Here is a 23,789-nt window from a genome sequence, read left to right as displayed (position 1 = left end):
AAGGCTAACAAACCAACAGTTATTGGCAAAAACACATTTTCAACATTTGTAATGTGTAATGTGTTTCAAATGAATGCTGTCATCAGAAGCCTTCTAACAACCCGATTCATTTTGAATCAGGTGTGTTGGAAGAGCTAAACTTATCAAACGTGACAGGGTCCCCAGGACCAGGGTTGATATTGGATACTCAACCCTTGTCGTCAGTACCCACTGTCCTATGTGTTTTTGATGTTTCCCTTCTCCAACACACATGATTGAAATTATTGGGTTGTTGCAAGCTCTGTGGAAGCCTGATAACAAGCATTAATTTGAATGAGGTATACTGAAGCATCTAAAACATACAGGGGCGTGGACCCTGATGACAGGGATTGAACACCCCTGCTCTATACTGTCATCTGTTTCTGACACCTCTATTTTAGGATGAATTTTGACAGTTGACAATATAGTACTTGATTCAGGGCTTCTTGAGCAAGTTAGCAAGCCCTTTGAGTATGACTGCAGGAAATCCAGACATTAATAAAATATAATTTATTTCTGCCCCCCTAAACACTTTCTCGCAAGAAGTCCCACAGATTCAATTTCTGTGTCTCCATTTTGTTATACTGTTGGTTTTATTCCTGTCTGAGCATTTTTGCTAATAAAGTTCACCAGTTGTGTCACTCTATTGACGTGAAGGCCTGTGCAGTTTTTTATGGAAGCAAAATAAAGTAGGATTGTTGATGACCAATTGGTGTTTTGTTAGTCTATTTACCTATCTATTTCAGTTAAACTGTCTCTGCCTGGTGGTCTATATGTTGCAATAATTAGCCTACAAATTATATTATTTTTTTGGATTGTTTATGTCAATCCTGCCTTTACTGACATACATTTTAAGTTGAAGTTTCAAGTTATTTCAATTTGCCATTTATAACAATTACAAGTAGGCTGCATTAGAATTGTTTTCTTCCTGCACCTCTTTAAAATCTCTAGCAGCCTATCTAAACTTTTAGTAACGTTTCCGATTACATATTAGTTTGGACTCAATGCAAACAGCTTGTAGGTGGTGTATGCACCTTTAAATTGCGACCCGCCAACCAAAGAAGAAGAATCCAACTCAACGTGGAAGAAGACGATCTAAACCTCACTTTGGATTCTCGACAGACAGGTGGGCTACGCTTTGAATATGTCTCAAGAAAATTAAATCTATATGGGGATATGTCGTTAGTCATTTTAGTCTTGAACAATGTATGAAAATATAACTGACTGTTAAATGTTAATATCGCTCTGGATAAGAGCGTCTGTTAAATGAGTAAATGTAATATAAAATGGTATCTTCATGAAAGTCAGTTGGTTTAGATAACTGTTAGCTAGCTAAATGTGGAAATGAGGCCTACCTCATGCCACGTGGGAAACGGCAGATAAAGTTAGAGCTAGCCTAGCTAAATTGGTCGTCCTGTAGTTAAAGCTAACAGGTTGATATCAGTTTGAACTCCGTAATGTTAAACCTATATCGTAAGGTGCTTGTTCTTTGGAATGTATTCAATAACGTCAGGTAGTTAGTCTGGCTACGGTTGGAGATGGTAGTTACATACTAGCATACATCTTAAATATGTTCATCTTTTCTATGAAATATGTCAACTAAACTAAGCAGCAAACGGTGCTACTGTTAAGGATTGTGTAACTGGGTAGTGGAGAATAATACAAGGTTAAATATCGGACCAAGTTATTTGTAGTTTAATGTAAGTAATGATGCAATCACAAAATACACAATGAAATGTGTATTTTGTGAGAATGCAACAGAAGTCTCACAGAAACAGAGTCTCAGAATAGAACAAACGAAGGCCTTCGTTGAGAAAGTGGTTGTGACAGAGATCAGAGACAGTTCTGCCCACACCAAGTTCTGTCTCCAGGAGAAGGGGTGAGGCAGACCAGGCCAGGGTCGATGATGTATGGGGGAAGGTGGGGCAGGGTCTCCAAGGGGAAGGGGTAGATCATCCAGTGTGAAGGGGGGGGGGGGGGGGGCAGGGTCTCCAAGGGAATGCAGGTGGGGCAGGGTCTCCAAGGGGAGGGGTAGTGTGAAAGGGGGGACAGGGGCAGGGTCTCCAAGGGAATGTGACCTCAGAACAGAGTATATCCAAAGGTGGTCAGTCCAGCTGATCTGACCCGTCCTCAAACAGAGAAGAGTTACTGTCCCAACATTACCTTATCTCCCAAATTGACACTTTTACTCCCAAGCTGAGAGGCCCTATTGTGGTCACTGCGGTCCCTGAGCATTACAAACTCGCCTCCAAAAACAGTCTGCCTGACATCGGCATTCTTGCCAACACACCGAAGTTACAATTTAGCATGATCTTACTTTACACAGATACATTTCAGCACGACCTTACTTGCACAGAAAGCATCCTGTTGCATGATCTCATATGTTCTTTATTAAATCAATTGATCACAATTGGATACATGTTTTAGTATAGAGCATTACATAATGTGTATAGTCAAACTACATGGCACAGGTGTTTTCAGACATTTTAAATCTGTGTTTGTTGATTCTATGAAAACTTAAAATATCTTGTTTAATTTTGTTTTTAAATGTTTCGAATCTATTTTTCTTTCTTATTTTTCTCCTCAATGTCTTCTTTTTTATTATTGCTTAACCATACCTTTCTACTCTGCTTGATTATAATTTTCTCATTTTATTACTCTTTAGCATTGATTACTGATTCTATGTGGATATTTTAAATTTGTGTTTGTTGTCACACCCTTTTAGAGGGTGTGAAAGGAGGGATTTATTTGAACTTAACAATATCTGCTTTGAATCCTCAAATTTGTTCTTGATTTCAGTATTTGTGTTTAATCATTGGTGTTCGACTGTTCGCAAACTCATCTGACTCAATTACTGCTTGCTCATGGAGATATTTTAAATTTGTCTTTGTTGTCTCACCCTTTAAAGGGTGTGAAAGGAGGGATCCTAGAAACTTTAAAATATCTGAAAATACCTGTGCCATGTAGTTTGACTATGGTTCTTAATGCCCTCTAAGTTTTGCTGTACTCTGTTTTCATTACACGTTTTATTTTTTCCAGATTCCGTGATCTTACCTGACCTCTACTGTTTGATCTCACTGGGATATTTTAAATTTGTGTTGGTTGTCTCACCCTTTAGAGGGTGTGAAAGGAGGGATTTATTTGAACTTAAAATATCCCCTTTATTACCTTTCATTTTCAGTATCTGTATTTACGTAAATTCAGTGAACTGCCTGATCATAGAGATATTTTAAAATTGTATGTCTGTTGTCACACCCTTTAAAGGGTGTGAAAGGAGGGATTCTAGAGAATTTTAAAGTATCTTTCTGTACTCTGACAGATTCAGTTATCGCTCATCAGAACTAACCTCCATTGTTTGCTCACACGGGGGCCTGTTCGGGGTCTGTTGGTTGCAATATTTTAAATTTTGTGTTTGTTGTCACACCCTTTAAAGGGTGTGAAAGGAGGGATCCTTTGAAACTTTAAAATATCCAGTTTTAATGTGTCAAAGGAGGGATTTGTGAAGGAATGATAACATACTGCTAATCAATGCTGCTATACCAATCACTACCTTATATACACATATATTAGGTAATGCTCTATACTAAAACATGTATCCAATTGTGATCAATTGATTAAATAAAGAACATGAGATCATGCAACAGGATGCTTTCTGCACAGCAAAAACGTCAGTGTTATTTCAACTCCCATAGTGTTAAATTTAACACTTTCCCTGAGTTTAAATAATCCTCACCAGTTTAGAGTTAAAGCAACACTTTGGATAGTGTTAATATTTTAACTCCATAATAGTTTTAAAAATGTAACACTCAGAGTGTTGTTTCTTAACACATTTAAGAGTAATTTTTACACTAAACTCGTGTTATTCCTTTTCACTGGAGGTGTTAATTCCTAACATTCACAGTGTTATTTTATGACACTTTAAATCGTATTTTTAACTCTTAATCGTGTTACTCCCTTACTCTGAAAGTGTTAATTTAAATCATTCAGTGTTATTATAACACTTTAAAGTGTATTCATGACAGTTGTGTTACATTCAATGTTCTGAAAATGCTTTTTCACTACAAGAAAAAGGAAAAAAATAAACATACGATTAATTCATCTTTTATAATAAAGACAAAATATCCAAGCACCATACAACTGAAGTCTATGCACATTTACAGAGACAATAATGGTACAATATAAAGGCTATCATTTCCACCATAAGCACTTTGTAAGTCAAAAGGCTTATAAAGACAGTCTGCTTGACAAATGAAACATTTAAACATATTCATATGTCATTCAAAAGTTTTGCCAGCAACTCACGAATTCTTGGAGATTCATCTGTTGTGGTAACGTCAATGTTGTAGACAGTTGTCTGCAGAAAAGTGTAGAAATGGACCAGGGAGTCATCATAAGACAAGTTGAAGATGTAGTGGGATTTAAACAGTTCATGCACTAGGTCCTGACGATGTTGAAACGTCATCTTCATCTTCTGTAATACACTTGTTTCATCAGGACAGTGAACAAGAAATGAAATGGCCTCCCTGCAGGCATCTCCATCCAGCTGCTGAGGCAGTATGGTGGCTGATCTTCGGCGCTTTGGTCCTTGTGCTTGATGCACTGAGGCTTCCTTGACTGGACGTTTTCCTGTAGTCCTGGAAATGGTTTTGAGGCGCCACGCTAAATATCCAGTGCCTTTTTCCCCATCATAGAAATGCTCCTGTTACATTTAAATGAATAAACACAAATAATCACTAAATGATCTTACAGAAAGTGCAGTTAACCAAAGTAATTTCAAATCAGGGCACTGTCATCGATATTATTGTTGAATTTTGAAACTTTTCACTTTTATAAGCAACTGTAGTTATTTTATAATGAAAACTACAATGCCAAAGCCCTTTTCTGTAAATCTGGTGCTGTGTTTTCTTAATAAGGTGGTAAAACTTACATAGCCCTTAGGAGAAAAGGGATCCTTCAGTGCAGGAAAGAGAGTAATAATTCCCAGGGCATACTTCTCCAATTGCTGACGGGAAGGAATCCTGCTATAGAGAGAACAAAGTTAATCTTTGATAATTGTTCTTCATGTAGTACAAGAAACATTAGTTATATCATTACAGGTTTACAGCCTTTAATTACATTCCGTTGTAATAAAAACCTTTTTAAATCTTACCCATGGCTCTCAGTCATATCACTCGCCAATATGTTGACAAGCTGTCTCCGAGTGAATTTTCTGACTTGTACTCTTCAAGAATATCCTCTCCTCCAGGCTTCTTAAGCAAGGCCTTTTCTACCATCTGATATTTTTTAGTAATCTGTAATAAACTTGACCCAACCTTGCCCACTGCCATGTTTGTTCCATAAAGAAAGGTCAACTGCATCAAAGAGCCCTATTCATTAACATATGTTTTCTGACTGACACCTACCTTCATCTGAAATGCTGTCACGTACTGTCAGGCACAAGTCTGGATTGCCCTCCAACAGCTCTAGAAGAATGTCTTCCTCTACTGCTGTGTCAGTTTCATCAAAAATGTAAAGTTGAGCTGCATCATCAGGAAGCCCAAACTTGTTTTTGACTATAAAAGAGGGTATGTAACCAGATAAAGTCACCTGGAGCACATTTTATATCATCCTGCTTAACTTTGTATTTCCTTATCTTGTAAATGTTAAACTGAAAGAATCTGCAGCAAAACGTATACTGCCATGTACTAACTAATGTTGATGATTCCACTATGTACTGTCATTAAAAGTAAAGCCCTGCAATTAAAATTAAAGATGACACAACATTCTAATAAACTGTTAAATACAGCCAAAAATATTGAAATAATTCAGCCACAGAGAATCTTGTGCAGTGATTTGTTGCAAAAGTGGCTCCATATTTTGTTGGGCCTTTAACGGATGGCTATTTACCTTCCCTGATGAATTCCAAATAGGTGAAGCCTGAGTGCAATTTGATGTATTTCTTGATACTATGGTATTTCACCTTCAGCAACATGGTACATCCTGAAACTGCACCTAGTGGAGAAAAAGGGTGAGATGTTAGCTTATATTTAAGTGGAAACCAACAACAGTGAAGATTGCTTATCATATGCAGGAAAAAAATCTAGTACAAATCTACACCAGCGCAATTAGCGTCACTGTGTCCAATCCCGACCGGTTTTTAGCTAACATTCTGATAAAATGCCACTTCAAATATTGATAAAAAATAATCGTATCACGTTTTCAGCTGATTTACTGATTTCACGTTAAGCTTTAACTTCTTACCTTTCGAGCTAAATATTGTTTAAAAATTTAGAGTTAGCTTAGCCTTTACTAGAGCCGGTCAAAAGACGCTGGCGCCGGTAAATTAGCCGTGCGCTACCCTTGTCCAAACCCGACCACACTTCTAAACACTGGCCGCTGCTGTTTTTCTGGGGATATTAACTTGATCCAGGGTCACCAAACTGACCATCAATGCTGTCAACATATCCGGGGACGTAGTTATGTCCTCCACAATAAGATATCACGCTTCAACATCTCCAAACTATGCGATAAAATCTCAATTTGACTGTATACCACCACCTGCTGGATGTTTTGTTGAACTCTTCTCAAAGTTTGCTAGCCCCCATCCCTTCCTCCCCTCGACTACAGATCACGTCACACATGATCGTGTATTTTCATTGGCAAGACAAAGTAGTGTTAAGCTAGCGTTGAAATACATTCATATGCTAACCCATACAGGGCTCTAGAGTGCGACCAATTTGGTCGCACTATGCGACCAAAATGTGTACGGGTGCGACTAAATTTTTTCCTAGGTGCACCTAACCTCCTCGCATCCGCTGTCTCTCCACAAACGAAGCGTTTGTTATCCTAAAACGGAACTGACTCATGGTTGGATCATATCGTGGTCTAAACCAATCAGAGACAGAGATGGGGGGGTCTTTGCCTCTGATTGGCTGTGGTCCAGATATTCCTGTAGCTCCGTGCTGTGTGATTGAAATTACGACCTGAGCACCAGAGAGTCAGTTTAGCAGACCTGGGCATTGTATGGCCCGCGGGCTATAACCGGCCACAGGCTGTCTCAATCCGGCCCGCGTGAGGTAAATCAAAAATTTAAAATAAATAAATGTGTTGAGCGGTAGTAAATATGTAGTCCTGAAAGACTACAGTGATCAGGCGATTTACATATGTGCGCTTGCGCAACCTCACCGACAGGAGAGTTAGCTGTTGGTTAGCCCTCGAAAATGAAAAACTTTGCCACTGATTAACTTTTAACAAGACATGGACTTCTAAGTATCTGTTTACTGAGGTCAAAGTGAAAGCTGTGAAGAAAAAAAACTAACGCGGACATAATAAGAACTTGACTGATTCAGTGGGCGCGGGCTGATGGTTTGCTAGTTGAACTGCAGACCCTGATCATTACCTGTCAGCTGTCCTTCGCATATCCACCTCAGACATTCAGACAGATTTCGATGCACTTGTTCAAGCCCACTGGATTTCTCTCACAGAACAAAATGAACTGAAAAAACGTATTGCTTTTTGTATAAAGTTGATCAATTCCACATCTTTAACATACTGCAAAACAACTTTTCAGTGTTTGTGAAGATTAACTGGTTACAAATAAAATGCAACACTGTTGTTGCTGTTTATACTGTTTATTACTTCTATAATCTTTCCTATTTGACCTACACCATCTAAAATATTTATATAAATATTTACAGAATATCCTTATTCTTCTGATAACCAGTAGCAGCTAATCAAAATATATACTTTACTGCTTTTTACAATGGGAGAAAATGAATAGTGAGCAAATTGATGAGGCCCTCCAACACATTTCAGGTTTCTCATGTGGCCCCTTGTAAAAATGAATTGCGGACCCCTGAGTTACAAAGCTGGGCCATGGAGCTAACCCATGAAGCTAGGATTTTGATGCTAGGGAGAGTGTGGCAAGATGATTTAGCCAAGGCCATAGGGCAAGAAGGCCAAATTACAGGTGTTGGCCATCTGAAGGGCATGCGACAGCAAGGTGGGACCCGCTATAAGACTTTGAGCCATGAAATGTTAGGTCTCAGTTCAGGGAAGCACTTTTAAACAGTAGCACTTTTAAAAGTGCTAAAAGTGCTACTGAAGAAATGTTTTATTTTGCTTAAAATGTTTTAGTTTGGTAGCTCAGTGAAGCACTTAAAATATTTTTTTTTTATATATATATATACAGTATGATTGTGCTTCAAATAAAAATATATTTACCTACACCTTAGTCTTGTTTAAGATCATTTACATAATATATATTAATGTATATGGAGCGTGATAAAAAGGTGACCTTGAAATTGTGGCGACGCAAGGAAAAATTTGGGTGCACCTAAATTTTGTGCTGGTGCACCTAAATAAAAAAGTTAGGCGCACCAGTGCAACCAAGGCAACAAGTTAGTCTGGAGCCCTGCCATAGTAGCAGTACGATGACAACACAGACACACTTGTCAGAGTAAAGATCGTCGCCCGAGTGTCGCCGAGTGGTCTTTTGGCCAAAGTAACTTTTCCTATATTATGACATGTAAACGTCCATATATGATCATGAAATTTTACACGTAGATTGTTTGGTATGCCTAAAATAATACTACTTACACTTTGCTGGCGATAGCAAAAGAAAATGCTGGCAAAAAGACCGGAAACACTCCAAACCCCTATTGTCCAAACCCCGTTCGGGTTTGGACAATAGTAGTTTACAGCGGTCAGGATTGGACACAGTGACGTTAAACATGAAGGATGCAAACGGCGCGAAGCGAATATGGCGTAAAGACGCCAAAAGCCTTGTGCAGGCCATCATCACCAACAAAAAAAATGAATTCTCCCTGCTTCACTGCAGTGGACGTGCACAAAGCATTTTGAACCGGACAACGACGATGCCACATTAAATGACTTTCATTAACCCTCGTGCTGCCTTCGGGTCACATGACCCAAAGGTTCATAACGAACCATCGTTGTGTTTACCCAATTTTACCCAATACAAAAACAAATTATTTTTTTTTTATTTTAACCTTTGCAATGTGGGGGGTCTAAGACAGCCCAACGGTTAAAAGAAAATGCTTCACTTTGTCTTTGTATGCGGTAAATCTGTCGCAATACGACGGTGGGTCACAATGACTGATGGGTCAGAATGACCCGAAGATAACACAAGGGTTAAACGTTACTGTAGTGTAAAACACTGACCAGACCAGACAGTGATTTTCTTAAACACCGTTAGCTCTAAGTACATGTTTTAACTTTATATTAAAACATGCTGACCTAATTTTACCGTTTTACAGTTGCTGTACTAACTTACCTTAGACTGTTAGCTAAAGACATTCTTTATAAATTGATAAATGTGGTTCTCAACCTTTGAACCGAATATTCCTGACAGAAATGTTCTCTCTCACACACCAGCCGTCCCCATATTTAAAAAACGCAAGGATGACGCCCCACCCCCACACATTTTCAGTTAGTGTAAACCCTGACTGGTATCTTAATAGAACCTTAGTAAATACACTGTTAAGAACTTTTATTACATTTAAACACATATATTTTACCTCTAACGTTAACGTACAGTTGATAAACTTAATGAGAAAATGTAGGCTAACAAACGTTACTTAGCTACGTTAGCAACTAACGTTAGCTAGCTAGCTAACTATAAGCTAGCAAGTAAATTCCATTAATCCACACGTTGGCACATATCGACTGCATCACACCCCACTTAATGTTAAAACATGGTTTGAATAACGACTAACACGCTTTATAAATTGATAAATGTGGTTCTTACCTTTTAAACCGAGTATCCCAATCCCACACAGTTCTCTTCTGGGCGCACTAAATTCACTGGCACGTTAGCTAAATCAGTGACGACAAATGTCCTTCTCGTCAATGAGCGCGAAAAAAACGGATGTGGAAAGTAACTCAAAATGAGTGTATGCTCCTGACTCCTTGAAATGACGCCCCCCACAGAGCTTTTTCAGCACTGCAAGTGTTAAAATAACACAAAAATCAACACCCATTCACTCTGAATAATTTACACTGGGAATTTAACTCAAATTAACACTACAGATTTTGCTGTGTGTGCAAGTAAGGTCGTGCTGAAATGTATCTGTGTAAAGTAAGATCATGCTAAATTGTAACTTCGGTGTGTGGGCAAGAAGGCCGATGTCAGGCAGACTGTTTTGGGAGGCGAGTTTGTGATGCTCAGGGACCGCAGTGACCACAATTGGGCCTCTCAGCGCTTGGGAGTAAAAGTGTCAACTTGGGAGATAAGGTAATGTTGGGACAGTAACTCTTCTCTGCTTAAGGACGGGTCAGATCAGCTGGACTGACCACCTTTGGATATACTCTGTTCTGAGGTCACATTCCCTTGGAGACCCTGCCCCTGTCCCCCCTTTCACACTACCCCTCCCCTTGGAGACCCTGCCCCACCTGCCCCACCTGCATTCCCTTGGAGACCCTGCCCCCCCCCCTTTCACACTGGATGATCTACCCCTTCCCCTTGGAGACCCTGCCCCACCTTCCCCCATACATCATTGACCCTGGCCTGGTCTGCCTCACCCCTTCTCCTGGAGACACGACCCCCCCCCCCCCCTTCCTTGGAGGCGCAGCTCCCATCTCCCTGCATGCCATCAGGACCTTGGGGCCATCTACTCCCTTCCCTGGAGCCCCCCTCCCTTGGATTACCTCAGACCTGTGGGTCTTGTCTGCCCCCCTCCCTGAGTAGACCTGTGGGTCTTCTCCGCCCCCTCCCTCTCCGAACATCACCAGATCCTTGGACTGCCCACCTTGTGCCACCATGAACACCCTGGACAACCACATTCCCACCCCACGGTCTTCTGACCAATCGCCTATCACAGACCTCCCTCTCTGGGGGGTACAAGACCTGTCTCCCGAGGACAGGGAGACAGAACTTGGTGTGGGCAGAACTCTCTCTGATCTCTGTCACGACCACTTTCTCAACGAAGGCCTTCGTTTGTTCTATTCTGAGACTCTGTTTCTGTGAGACTGCTGTTGCATCATCGACTGATTCATTGTATTAGACTACGAACATCTTGTGTTGTTTTCATTGTGTATCTTGTGATTGCGTCATTACTTACATTAAACTACAAATAACTTGGTCCGATATTTAACCTTGTGTAGCATAGTCACCGACAAACTACGTGCCATCACACCTTTCCCCTACCCCCGACAAGGAGAAAGGGGGTTTCCCCCCTTGTCCTTATCTCCCAGAGCAGGAGCTTCAAAGCTTCTGGCCCAGCATGGGGTCAGAAACAGAGGCCACATGGCCTCAGTATCAGACAAAGGATTTATAAGGAAGAACTTTCTTATGTGGATTTACAAACATATTCTCAAGGACTACATGGCTCATGGACACTATTTCAATGACAGTAGTTGATGTGTTATAATGTGTGCTTTTCTCATTTACTTAGAACGTTGTTTAATTGAGGTTTGATTATAACTTCCCTTCAGGTATAGTTAAGTCAGACAATCTTGATATCAAAATGATTGTACCATACTAACAAAACCATTTACGAATGTTGTATTGTTATATTCTGAAGTTTAAGCATTCCATGGACAGTTGAAATAACGGAACTCAAAAGCCACAGCCACTTCACACCTAGGCGGATCTCAGGACGATGCCCAGGTGGGGAGAAACTGACCAATGAAAGAGGTCACCTTCTTGACTCTTCTTCTTCAAAATGACAACAGTAACTGCGATATTGCTACATTTCTTACTTGTGAACATTGGAATATTGTGACTTAATTTGTTACGTTTTAATTTTACTTTGCAAATGATTTAACCTAACTTTCGTTAGGATTAGTTAACATACTCTCCCATTGTTCTCCAGGAGCTGAGTGCACCAGCTGGGCGTACGCCTGGGTGTAACGCTACGTCCGACGTAGAACTGAAAGTTACGACTAACTTAAAGTTACGACTAGTGCACCAGTTAGACTTAAGCCCTTTATGTGCTGCACCTGGGTGTACATTTTACGCCTAGTGGGGAGCAGGCGTAAGTTGGAAAATCGGACTAATATCCATGGTAATTATAATGTACAAGTTTGATCGCACATGCAGCGCGTCTTGTTTATAGGCAACATATGGAAAGGACATTAAGGCGAGAAAAAGTTGTCCGTGATCGCACAAATCCACTGTTAATTTTATTGGTGATCGATTTCCAAGCTGATTGTTTCTGTTTGTTTGTGTTGATATTATTACATTTCCCCGTGAGCATGCTTCTATTCTGAGTAAACAACTCTAGAAGTTTTATAATTTCTCTTATCAGTAAAATGTATTTTCCTTTTCTTTCTTTTTTAAATCCATGGCTTGTTTTGAAGGGAGATATATCCAAAGCACACTTAGCTAGCCTATCTCCCTGCTAGCCAAGCAACACATTTAAGAGCCTATGCTCTTAAATGTGTTGCTTGGCAACGATCGACGCTTTCGCATTTTCACAAGGACACGCATCTTAAAACCAGGCGTAGCTACGACCGTGGCCTGTCAAGCTTGGTGCACTCGGTGTAAATTCAAATCACAAGTCGGACGTAACTAAGACCGACGTAGGAGTTAAGACCAACTTTTTTACGCCCAGCTGGTGCACTCGGCTCCAGAAGCCTATCTCTCTCTCTCTCTCCCTTCCCCCTCGCGCTCTCAACCTACCAGCTTGTACCAACCCTCATCATAGTTTAGGACCTACTGTATACAGTTCAACTCAACTCTCAACTAACCTATAACTTCTCTGGTATTTGTTCATTATAATTACATTTCCTTAAATAAATCATTTTTTATAATACTCGCGTTATCCCTCACGTTATCTGATCTGCTCTACTTTCATAGAATTCACTACTTAAGATTAGACTGATTATTACGAAGGCTAGTATTCAATAAGGTTTCCTCTGTCCCTTTAACAAATAAGAGGTGGTGCCCCTAAGAACTACATACTTTATTATAAATTAAGTATTGCTAATCTTAACCGTGCAAACCCCGCTACACCTGTATTATTCTACACTACCCAGTTACACAATCCTTAACACTACATAGGGTAACAAGATGACGGTATTAACTAACGGAGATTTTTTTGGTGTAAATTAGGAAATAGCACAGAACCACTTGTATAATCTTGGACGTTAGTGTCTCGACTGTACCCGCATTGGTGAGCTATCTAGAGCTAGCTTGAAATCTAGTTATTAGCGTTCGGTAGCAGCGATGCTAATTCATACAAGGGAAATTGCCATTAGCCTATGCTAGAAGTGTTAGCAATGCCCTTTTGAAGTGGAAACGTAACTTCTTGCAATGTAATATTTACATTTATGCATTTAGCAGACGCTTTTATCCATTTAAAGTTGGATGTCCATCCATCCATCATCTTCCGCTTGTCCGGGGGTCGGGTCGCGGGGGCAGCAACCTAAGCAGGGAGGCCCAGACTTTCCTCTCCCCGGCCACTTCCACCAGCTCTTCCTGGGGGACCCCGAGGCGTTCCCAGGCCAGCCGAGAGACATAGTCCCTCCAGCGTGTCCTGGGTCTTCCCCGGGGCCTCTTCCCAGTGGGACGTGCCCAGAACACCTCACCAGGGAGGCGTCCAGGAGGCATCCTTATCAGATGCCCGAGCCACCTCAACTGGCCCCTCTCGACGCGGAGGAGCAGCGGTTCTACTCTGAGCCCCTCCCGGATGACCGAGCTTCTCACCCTATCTCTAAGGGAGAGCCCGGACACCCTGCGGAGAAAACTCATTTCGGCCGCTTGTATTCGCGATCTCGTTCTTTCGGTCACTACCCACAGTTCGTGACCATAGGTGAGGGTAGGAACGTAGATCGACTGGTAAATAGAGAGCTTCGCCTTTCGACTCAGCTCCTTCTTCACCACAACGGACCGATGCAGAGCCCGCATCACTGCGGACGCCGCACCGATCCGCCTGTCGATCTCGCGCTCCATCCTTCCCTCACTCGTGAACAAGACCCCGAGATACTTGAACTCCTCCGCTTGGGACAAGATCTCCTCCCCGACCCGGAGATTGCACTCCACCTTTTTCCGGTCGATAACCATGGCCTCAGATTTGGAGGTGCTGATTCCCATCCCAGCCGCTTCGCATTCGGTTGCGAACCGCTCCAGTGAGAGCTGGAGGTCACGGCCCGATAAAGCCAACAGGACCACATCATCCGCAAAAAGCAGCGACCCGATCCTGAGGTCCCCAAACCGGACCCCCTCAACGCCCTGGCTGCGCCTAGAAATTCTGTCCATATAAGTTATGAACAGAATCGGTGACAAAGGGCAGCCCTGGCGGAGTCCAACCCTCACCGGGAACAAGTTCGACTTACTACCGGCAATGCGGACCAAACTCTGGCACCGGTCGTACAGGGACCGAACAGCCCCGATCAGGGAGTCCGGTACCCCGTACTCCCGGAGCACCCCCCACATGAGCCCCCGAGGGACACGGTCGAACGCCTTTTCCAAATCCACAAAACATGTGTAGACTGGTTGGGCGAACTCCCATGCACCCTCCAGAACCCTGCCGAGGGTATAGAGCTGGTCCACAGTTCCACGGCAAGGACGAAAACCACATTGCTCCTCCTGAATCCAAGGTTCGACAATCCGACGGACCCTCCTCTCCAGCACCCCTGAATAGACTTTCCCAGGGAGGCTGAGGAGTGTGATCCCCCTAAAGTTGGAGCACACCCTCCGGTCCCCCTTTTTAAAGAGGGGAACCACCACCCCGGTCTGCCAGTCCAGAGGCACTGTCCCTGATGTCCACACGATGTTGCAGAGTCGTGCCAACCAAGACAGCCCTACAACATCCAGAGCCTTAAGGAACTCCGGGCGGACCTCATCCACCCCAGGGGCCTTGCCACCGCGGAGCTTTTCAACCACCTCGGTGACCTCAGCCCCAGAGATAGAAGGGCCCCCCCCAATGTCCCCAGACTCTGCCTCCACGTCGGAACGCGTGTTGGTGGGATTAAGGAGGTCTTCAAAGTATTCCTTCCACCGATCCAGGACGTCCCCCATCGAGGTCAGCAGCGCACCATCCCCACCATATACAGCGTTGACAGTGCACTGCTTCCCCCTCCTGAGTCGCCGGATGGTGGTCCAGAACCTTTTCGAAGCCGTTCGGAAGTCATTCTCCATGGCCTCGCCGAACTCCTCCCACGCCCGGGTTTTTGCCTCCGTGACCGCCAAAGCCGCATTCCGCTTGGCCTGCCGGTACACATCAGCTGCCTCTGGAGTCCTACCAGCCAACAAAGTCCGATAGGCCTCCTTCTTCAGCTTGACGGCTTCCCTCACCTCCGGCGTCCACCACCGAGTCCGAGGGTTACCGCCGCGACATGCACCGACCGCCTTGCGTCCGCAGCTCCGGTCAGCCGCCTCAACAATGGAGGCCCGGAACATGGCCCATTCGGACTCAAGGTCCCCGGGAGAGCTTCGACCAAGTTGGATGTAAGTTTTGTATATTGTTACGGTTTAGAGATGTTTGAGTTTTAGCTCCTAATCGCGTATGTTTCCCCCCTGCATAAAGTTAATCTATATCTTTTTAAATTGGTTGTGCAGGTTGCTATGTCGCATATCACAAAGCACTGTTTCTAGTATTGTGAGAAATGAATGCCAATTGCCACGTTTTGATAGCAACTAATTCTCATTGGTTTAAATTGTTTATTCTGTTGGGGATGCAATGAGCATTTAAGTTAACGTTAGTTAGCATATTAGGTATCTAACAATTGGTCTTTATCATTGTTTAAACTAACAGTAACCTTCATTTATTCTTAAACTTTTCCAGATACAACTTGTGACTGCTGTAGTGAAGGTAAGCATATAAGGTATTGATGAATGTGATGTGGCTTACTGTACACTTGCATGTGAATAAAGCAAGCAAGATTGATAGGTGTAGGGGGAAAAGTGTTCCAGCTGTTATGTGGTTGGTGAATTAATGCATTTCAGGAAATTAATTTATGGGAACATTCAATGGTTGGGCTCAGTGGAGTATTTTGTAAAGTACAAGTTGGGTATTTTAATATATTTCATATTTAATTTACCTACAGGAACATCTTATAGGCTATGTTTTATAATTTCAAATGTGAATCAGTGGCTTGGCAGTATCTCAACAGTAAGGTTTGCTTTTATGTGAGCAACTCTCATGATTATTTTGGTGAAACTTTAGGTTAATGTTGAAGCCACTTTAAAGATAAATTTTTCTCAATTGGTCTTAATTTTTTATTTAAAGTCAATAGTCTGTTTCTGTATGTTTACATTTTACAGACTTCAATTAGAATTTACACAGTTTAAATAGAATAAAGTTCTAGTAATAACAACTGGACTAAATATCAATAATATTTCAATAACTGATCTACCCCTCTCAGACCATCATTATATACTTTTTAATGTGGAAATTATCCTAACAAAAACCATAAAAGAATTCTTAGTCCATAGAAGATATTTAGACGATACAGCTGTGATGACATTTTCTGAACAATTTGCTCTATATGAGCCGACTAATCATGATTGCTCTCTGAATGAAATGGTAGAGAACCTCAATGATGCACTATTATCTGTGTTAGACTCTGTTGCGCCACTGAAAACCAAAAAGAAGTACACAAGCAAAACCTCCCCATGGCTGAGAAATAAAAATGTTAGTGAAACGAAAAGAAAATGCCATGCAACAGAGAAAATGGAGGAAAATAAAGATCACTATCCAGTACAATATCTACAAAGATACACTAACCACCTATAACAAAACCATCCGTCTAGCAAGGAGAGAATATTTCTCCAACATTATTACAGAAAATGCCAGAAATTCCTGAGTTCTTTTCTCCACCATTGACCAACTGCTAAACACTGTCCCTGCCCCACCTCCATCCTCAGCAGTTAAATGTGAAGAGCTTGCTTTGTTCTTCAAGAACAAAATAACTTTGATCAGAGCTAGTATTATTAATAGCGGGGTCGAAACTGACATCAGTAGATTCTGCAACGTAACCATGAGCACATTTACCTGTATCACACTTAGTGAACTTTCCAAAATTGTCAACGAATCTAACTCCACAACCTCAGATATTGATCCTATACCCACAACATTCTTTAAGCGAGTGTTTGATAGTGTCTCAGGTCTGGTGCTAGAGATTATAAACACATCCCTTAGAACTGGTGTCTTCCCAGATGCCTTCAAAACAGCTGTTGTAAAGCCCCTATTAAAGAAACCCAAATTGGATAACAGTCTACTTGCAAATTACAGACCAATATCAAACCTTCCATTTATTAGTAAAGTACTGGAAAAGATAGTTTTAGTCCAATTAAATTCTTTTCTTGAAGAAAATAACATCCTGGAAGTCTCGCAGTCAGTTTTCAGGAAATATCACAGTACTGAAACTGCTCTCACCAAAATAATTAGCGACCTCAGACTAAACTCTGATGCAAATAAAGTCTCTATCCTTATCCTGTTAGATCTCAGTGCAGCATTTGATACCATTGATCACGACATCCTAATCAATAGACTGGAAAAGCTTATTGGGTTCACGGATAGTGTATTGAACTGGGTGAAATCATATATCACAGGAAGGAAGTTTTATGTTCGTTTAGGTGACCATAGGTCCAAGAAACATGAGAACTGCTACGGGGTTGCTCAAAGAAGCTGCTTAGGTCCATTACTTTTTTCTCTTTATATGTTACCACTCGGCGACATAATCAGAGAACATAACATAGATTTCCATAGCTATGCGGATGACACACAACTATATATATCCACTGAACCCAACAATGCAACGGCCATCAATTCCATTACCAACTGCCTGTTGGCAATAAACAAATGGATAAATGATAACTTTCTTAAATTAAATGAAGACAAAACCGAAGTCCTACTATGTGGCCCCAAATCCAAAAGAGAGATGCTTATTAAGAATCTTGGAGGCTTAACCCCCTGTCTTAAACCAGAGGTGACGAGTCTCGGTGTCGCTGGACTCAGATTTGCTCTCACATTAATAAAGTGACCAAAACAGCTTTCTTTCACCTGAGGAATATAGCAAAGGTACGACCATTCATAAACCAAAATGATGCAGAGAAGTTAATTCATGCTTTTATATCCAGCCGACTGGACTACTGTAACGCACCTTTCACTGGTCTCCCCAAGAAAACCACTGAAAGACTACAGTTCATTCAAAATTCTGCAGCTAGATTATTAACCAAAACTAAAAGGAGAGAACACATTAGTCCTGTCCTAGCTACTTTACACTGGCTCCCTGTTACCTTCAGAATTGACTTTAAGGTCCTTTTCCTCACATACAAAGCTCTACACGGACAAGGACCTAGCTACATTGCTAACTCCTTTATAAACTACACACCAGCTAGAACACTGCGATCATCAAATGCAGGCCTATTAGAGGTCACCAGAAGCAGTCATAAGAAGATTGGTGATTCGGCCTTTGTCAATTACGCCCCAAAACTATGGAACAAATTACCCATAAATATTAGGGAAGCAAACACTCTAGACATTTTTAAAAGACAGCTTAAAACCTACCTTTTTACCGACGCATTTAAGTAATTTTATCTCAAAAGGGTTTTCCTACTTTTATTAGTTATATTATTGTAGAATCTTGGTTTAGTAAATTTGGGTCATTATTTGACTTGCTAATTTTACTTTGTCTAGGTCAGAGTTGGCGAATTCTGATAGCGTACAAGAACTCTGGTCGCTTGAAGTATTTAAACAAATATGTAAAACAATCTGTATTCTTGATCTGAGGCAAAGGATCTGTTAACAGAGAATACGGCCCATACTCTTGACCTGGGGAAAGGATCTGTTAACAGAGTGTATGGTTTTATATATACAGACCAGGGTGAACCAAATGTATATGTTACTTTTAAGATGCATGTTTAAAGTTGTTTTCTCTCTTGAACAGAGATCTTATTGGTATTTTTATTTTTGTTTGAATTGTTTATCGCTTGTATTATTGTTTTTATTGATTTTATGTAAAGCTACAATTCTTGTATGAAATGTGCTGTATAAATAAAGTCTTACTTACTAAAGGATAAATATTGGATGTCTAAAGTAAATAGAGATTGGTGTTTTGAGAATCCTAACCATCTCAATAGTCTGTATACTAGAACTGTTGAGGATAAAGGTATGATAATGTAAGATTATGAAATAGTTAAGCAGTCGTGTGGTATGTGACATTTCATAGTTTCTGATGCTTTTCTGTGTTTATTTAGATGCCGCTTTCCAACAAGCGATCCAGGGCAGCAAAGAAGAGGTGTGCTGCTCCAGTGGACCACGCGTCCACTGGCGAGGTTAAACTTCCTCATGAAAAAAAGCTAAACCATCGGGGGTTGGGCCACCTCCCTATCCCAAGGCCAAACAAACTTTACCAAACTCTACCAACAAACAAACTGTTACAAACTCTGAAAAACAACCAACTATACCAAACTCTACCAACAAACAAACTGTTACAAACTCTGAAAAACAACCAACTATACCAAACTCTACCAACAAACAAACTGTTACAAATTTTGAAAAACAAACTATTACAAACTCTAACAACCAAAAACTTTGTGCAACCCGTTTCTGCAATGAAATGTCAGACTCCGTATCCGTACACCTTTGTCAAACAGACAAACTAACTCCAACTAACTCAATGCCAACTACTGTGGGAAACTCTGTGAACAAGCACCCTGTTACTGATGATGGTTTCTCCTTGACTAAACCTGTTACTTTTCCAGAGAGATCAGTGCTGATGGGATCGTTTCATCAAGGTCATCCACGGTTTGGAGATGCACAGAACAAGCAGTGTGGTGCCATCAGTCTGACTGCAGTTTTGAAGAGCAAGACTAAGAGTGTGTTGACTTGGAATACTCAAGATTTAGATGATGTTTTGGTGAAAGGGACTTGCCTGTACGATCAACGATCAATGAGAGCTCAGGGTAAAATAAGAGACTATGTCAGAGGAAGAGGTTACATTGCTGTGTCTGAACTGCCAACAAGACATGGTGGGTTCTCTGGTGATGTTGCTAAAGGTGTTGACATGTCTGAAGTATATGCTGTTAGATCTGATGTTAACACAAATCAACACAGTGCTCAAAGTAAGAACAGCCTAGAGTCAGACCACAATGTCGTTCAACCTACAACTTTTATTCTGAAAAATGATAAGCCTCTTAACCATTCTGTAACGAAACCTCAGCGTCAACCGAAAAATTCATTCTGTCTCAGGAAACGAGCTAAAGAAATCCCTGCTAGAGAGACGCTGTCCTCAAAAACAATGACAGACACACCCATTCAAACAAGTCAAGGAACAGATGATGTCATTATTAGGGATGTAAGAGTTCAGGAACAACCTTTTAAACCTCTAACGCGTCAGGATCAGGATGTTTTGTGTGCACGTTTAAAGCTTTCTAATGAAAACGTTCAGAGTACCGTAGCAACAAATGTTGATGTCATGGGCTGTCCTTGTAAAATTAAGAGTATAAAGCCAGATGGAAACTGTTTCTATCGTAGCCTATCTTTTAGCATATGTCAAAATGAAGAGAAGCATCTGAAAATTAGACGGTCCGTCGTGCAACACCTTGAAAAGAACAGTTCCAAGTTTGAAATATATTTGAGAGATGAGTACACATCTGTAAAGGACTACGTGACCAAGTCAAGAATGTATTACTGTGGTTCATGGGCAACAGAGATTGACATTCTTGCTGCAGCTGACTTTTTAGACACAACTATAATGACTTTTAATGATGGAAGATGGAATGCGCACCAGCCCACAACTACAAATCCACAGTCATGGAGTCAAAGATAAATATCACAAAGAGTCACAAAAATATAAGCTGGATAATAATTTGACCAAATGTAGGACAAGTGTACGAGCATACTCTAAAAGTAAATACAGGAAGAATCTTGACTTTAAAGAAAGTGTGCGAACATACTCTAAAAGTAAATACAGGAAGAATCTTGACTTTAAAGAAAGTGTGCGAACATACTCTAAAAGTAAATACAGGAAGAATCTTGACTTTAAAGAAAGTGTGCGAACATACTCTAAAAGTAAATATAGTAAGAATCATACCTTTCAAGCAACTGTGCGAGCATTTTCTAAGACCAAATACCAGACAAACAGAAAATTTTAGTCTTTTGTCCGTGATTATGGTCGTAATAAATAACATATTTCAAAATAAAATCAAACAGCATAACACGAAGAAGTAGAAAATGAAAATATCTGTGTAAATAAAACTCAAAGAACCTGTGAGGACTATGCAAGGTGGCAAAAGAGACGAGAAAACTTAGATTTTGCTATTAGTCATTTCCGCCAAGAAGTCAGCAGAGGTCCAGAGTATGTATGCTGTGTGTGTCACCGTTTACTTTTCCGAAAACAGGTTGTTGAGTGTAAAAGACTTTGCTATGAAAACAAAGGAGAGAAAACTGCTGCATTGGCTAACAGGTGTATAACACTTACATATTTACATGTGTGTGATGTTGAATGTGAGCATGGAAACCATTTGTCTGACAATCCATCAAGTAAGTTATGGATTTGCTATACATGCCATCGAAAAATACTTTGTGGTAAACTTCTAGACCAGAGTGTTGCCAACAACATGCATTTGGAGGAAATTCCAGCGGAACTTAAGTGTCTCAACTCTTTAGAGCATCATTTGATCGCACGTCATATTCCTTTTATGAAATTGTTGTGTTTGCCCCGTGGTCGCCAGAGAGCTTGGCCCATGTGTCTCTGTTCCTATCATTAACGCAGATGTAACAAACATACTTCCAAGACATGAATGTGACGACAAAATTATAAGAGTAAAACTGAAGAGAAAATTGACCTACAAAGGGCATTATGAGTATATGTATGTCCATACTGACCGTGTCAGAAATGCTCTGAAATATTTAATGACACACAACAAATGGTATGATGATGTGAAGTTCAATGAAGACTGGGTTAATACTTTGAATGAAACTGATGATGCTGAGAAAGAGGCATATAACAAAGATGAAACAGTAGAAGAGCGAAATGAAGAGAATACTCCTGAAGAGCAACCAGAGGAAGATTTGACATATATTGAAGGACAGAATGGACTTTTGTCAGATACATCATTACAGCCGGTTGATCTGGGTTCAGAGATAAGTGATCAGCATTTCCAGGACATCCTAAATGTGGCACCAGGTGAAGGCAACAGTCCTGTTAGGTTGCTAACAGATCAAACCAATGAAGCAAAATGTTTCCCTGTCCTCTATCCTACTGGTGGGCCTACTTTGCATGCTGAAAGAGAAGAAAAAATGTCTTTGTCACGTTACCTGAATACACGCATACTCAATGCCGATGGTCGTTTCGCACAGAACACAGACTTCATTTTTTATGCACAGTACATATCAGAAGTTAATCAAGTTGTGTCTAGTGTTTCAGTCACATTACGCAAAGGTGAAGGTTTGTCTATGAAAAAAGTGACACAAGACAAACTCAGACTCGCTACGTCAAATATTACATAATAATGAAGGATACAAGTTCTTAAGAGGAATTCGTGGCACACCTCCATACTGGATGTCAGTACAGAAAGACCTTTTTGCCATGATAAGACAACTTTCCATACCCACCTTTTTTGTATCTTTTAGCTCTGCTGATTTGAGATGGCCTGAAATGCTGAACTCTATCCTGAGAATAGAAGGAAAACAATTAAATGTTGATGAGCTTGACTGGTCGGAAAAATTTGGTCTTATACAACGCAATCCTGTCACAGCAGCAAGAATGTTTGATCACAGATGGCATTGTTTTCTGCGTGATCTAATCATGTCTCCAGCTGAACCCATTGGGAAAATAAAAGACTACTTTTACCGTGTTGAATTTCAACAACGTGGTTCACCTCATGTCCACTGTCTTTTTTGGGTTGAGAATACTCCTAAGATTGACAAAGAAAGTGATGCTGAAGTAGCACATTTCATAGATACATACATCACTTGTGAGACTCCACCTGAGACTGACACAGAGCTTTATGAGACTGTGAATTGTGTGCAGAAACACAGCACGAGACATTTACATTTATTCATTTAGCAGACGCTTTTATCCAAAGCGACTTCCAAGAGAGAGCTTTACAAAGTGCATAGGTCACTGATCATAACAACAAGATAGCCACAAAACATTGCGAGTAGCCAAAACATGAAGCACACATTGTGAACAACCAAAGTAAGTGCCAAAGGGAAGAACCATAAGAGCATGTAGTTAAACAAGTTACAATTAAACAACATGAACCGCTATACGTGCAAGTGTACCTGTGGAAAAAACAAGCAACAATAATAAAAACAATATATCACAGCGAGTACAATTTTTTTTAATCAGTTACCACTAACCACAAGAGCAACAAGTCTCTGAGCAAGAGTCATTGTGATCCTTGAGGAAACTAACATTGGGTCAAGCGAACCATTCCTAAGTACCGTTGTACTCCCAGAACAAGTGCGTCTTGAGCCTTTTCTTGAAGGTGGAGAGACAGTCAGTGTCTCTGATGGAGGTGGGGAGTTGATTCCACCACTGGGGGGCCAGACAGGAGAAGAGCTTGTGTTGGGACCGGGCGGTCTTGAGCGGTGGGACCACCAGGCGGTTGTCTGAAGAAGACCGTAGGTGACGGGTGGGGGTGTAAGGCTGCAGGAGAGACTTGATGTAGACGGGTGCAGTCCCGTTCACTGCTCGGAAGGTCAATACCAGGGTCTTGAATCTGATACGGGCCATGATAGGTAGCCAGTGGAGAGAGATGAGGAGCGGGGTAACATGGGAGCGTCTGGGTAGATTGTAGACCAGGCGGGCCGCTGCGTTCTGAATCCTCTGAAGAGGGCGGGTTGCACATGCTGGGAGACCAGCGAGTTGCAATA

The 23,789-nt window shown here is 41.1% G+C and overlaps 2 long non-coding RNA genes across 2 annotated transcripts; one reads left to right on the top strand and one right to left on the bottom strand.

Moving 5' to 3' along the window:
• The first annotated feature begins 1,041 nt into the window (after window positions 1-1,041).
• On the top strand, window positions 1,042-19,199 carry LOC134032466 (uncharacterized). Its single transcript, XR_009932025.1, has 3 exons — window positions 1,042-1,144; window positions 15,747-15,773; window positions 19,163-19,199. It is a non-coding gene; the product is annotated as an uncharacterized LOC134032466 (long non-coding RNA).
• LOC134032510 (uncharacterized) lies at window positions 5,425-10,051 on the bottom strand. The gene is made up of 3 exons (XR_009932026.1): window positions 9,767-10,051; window positions 5,905-6,009; window positions 5,425-5,570 (listed from the first exon to the last, which is right to left on the bottom strand). It is a non-coding gene; the product is annotated as an uncharacterized LOC134032510 (long non-coding RNA).
• Window positions 19,200-23,789: the final 4,590 nt, after the last annotated feature.

The sequence above is a fragment of the Osmerus eperlanus genome, chromosome 13, assembly GCF_963692335.1.
Source record: "Osmerus eperlanus chromosome 13, fOsmEpe2.1, whole genome shotgun sequence".
Lineage (NCBI taxonomy): Eukaryota > Metazoa > Chordata > Actinopteri > Osmeriformes > Osmeridae > Osmerus > Osmerus eperlanus.
This window is presented reverse-complemented; position numbering and strand designations above follow the sequence as displayed.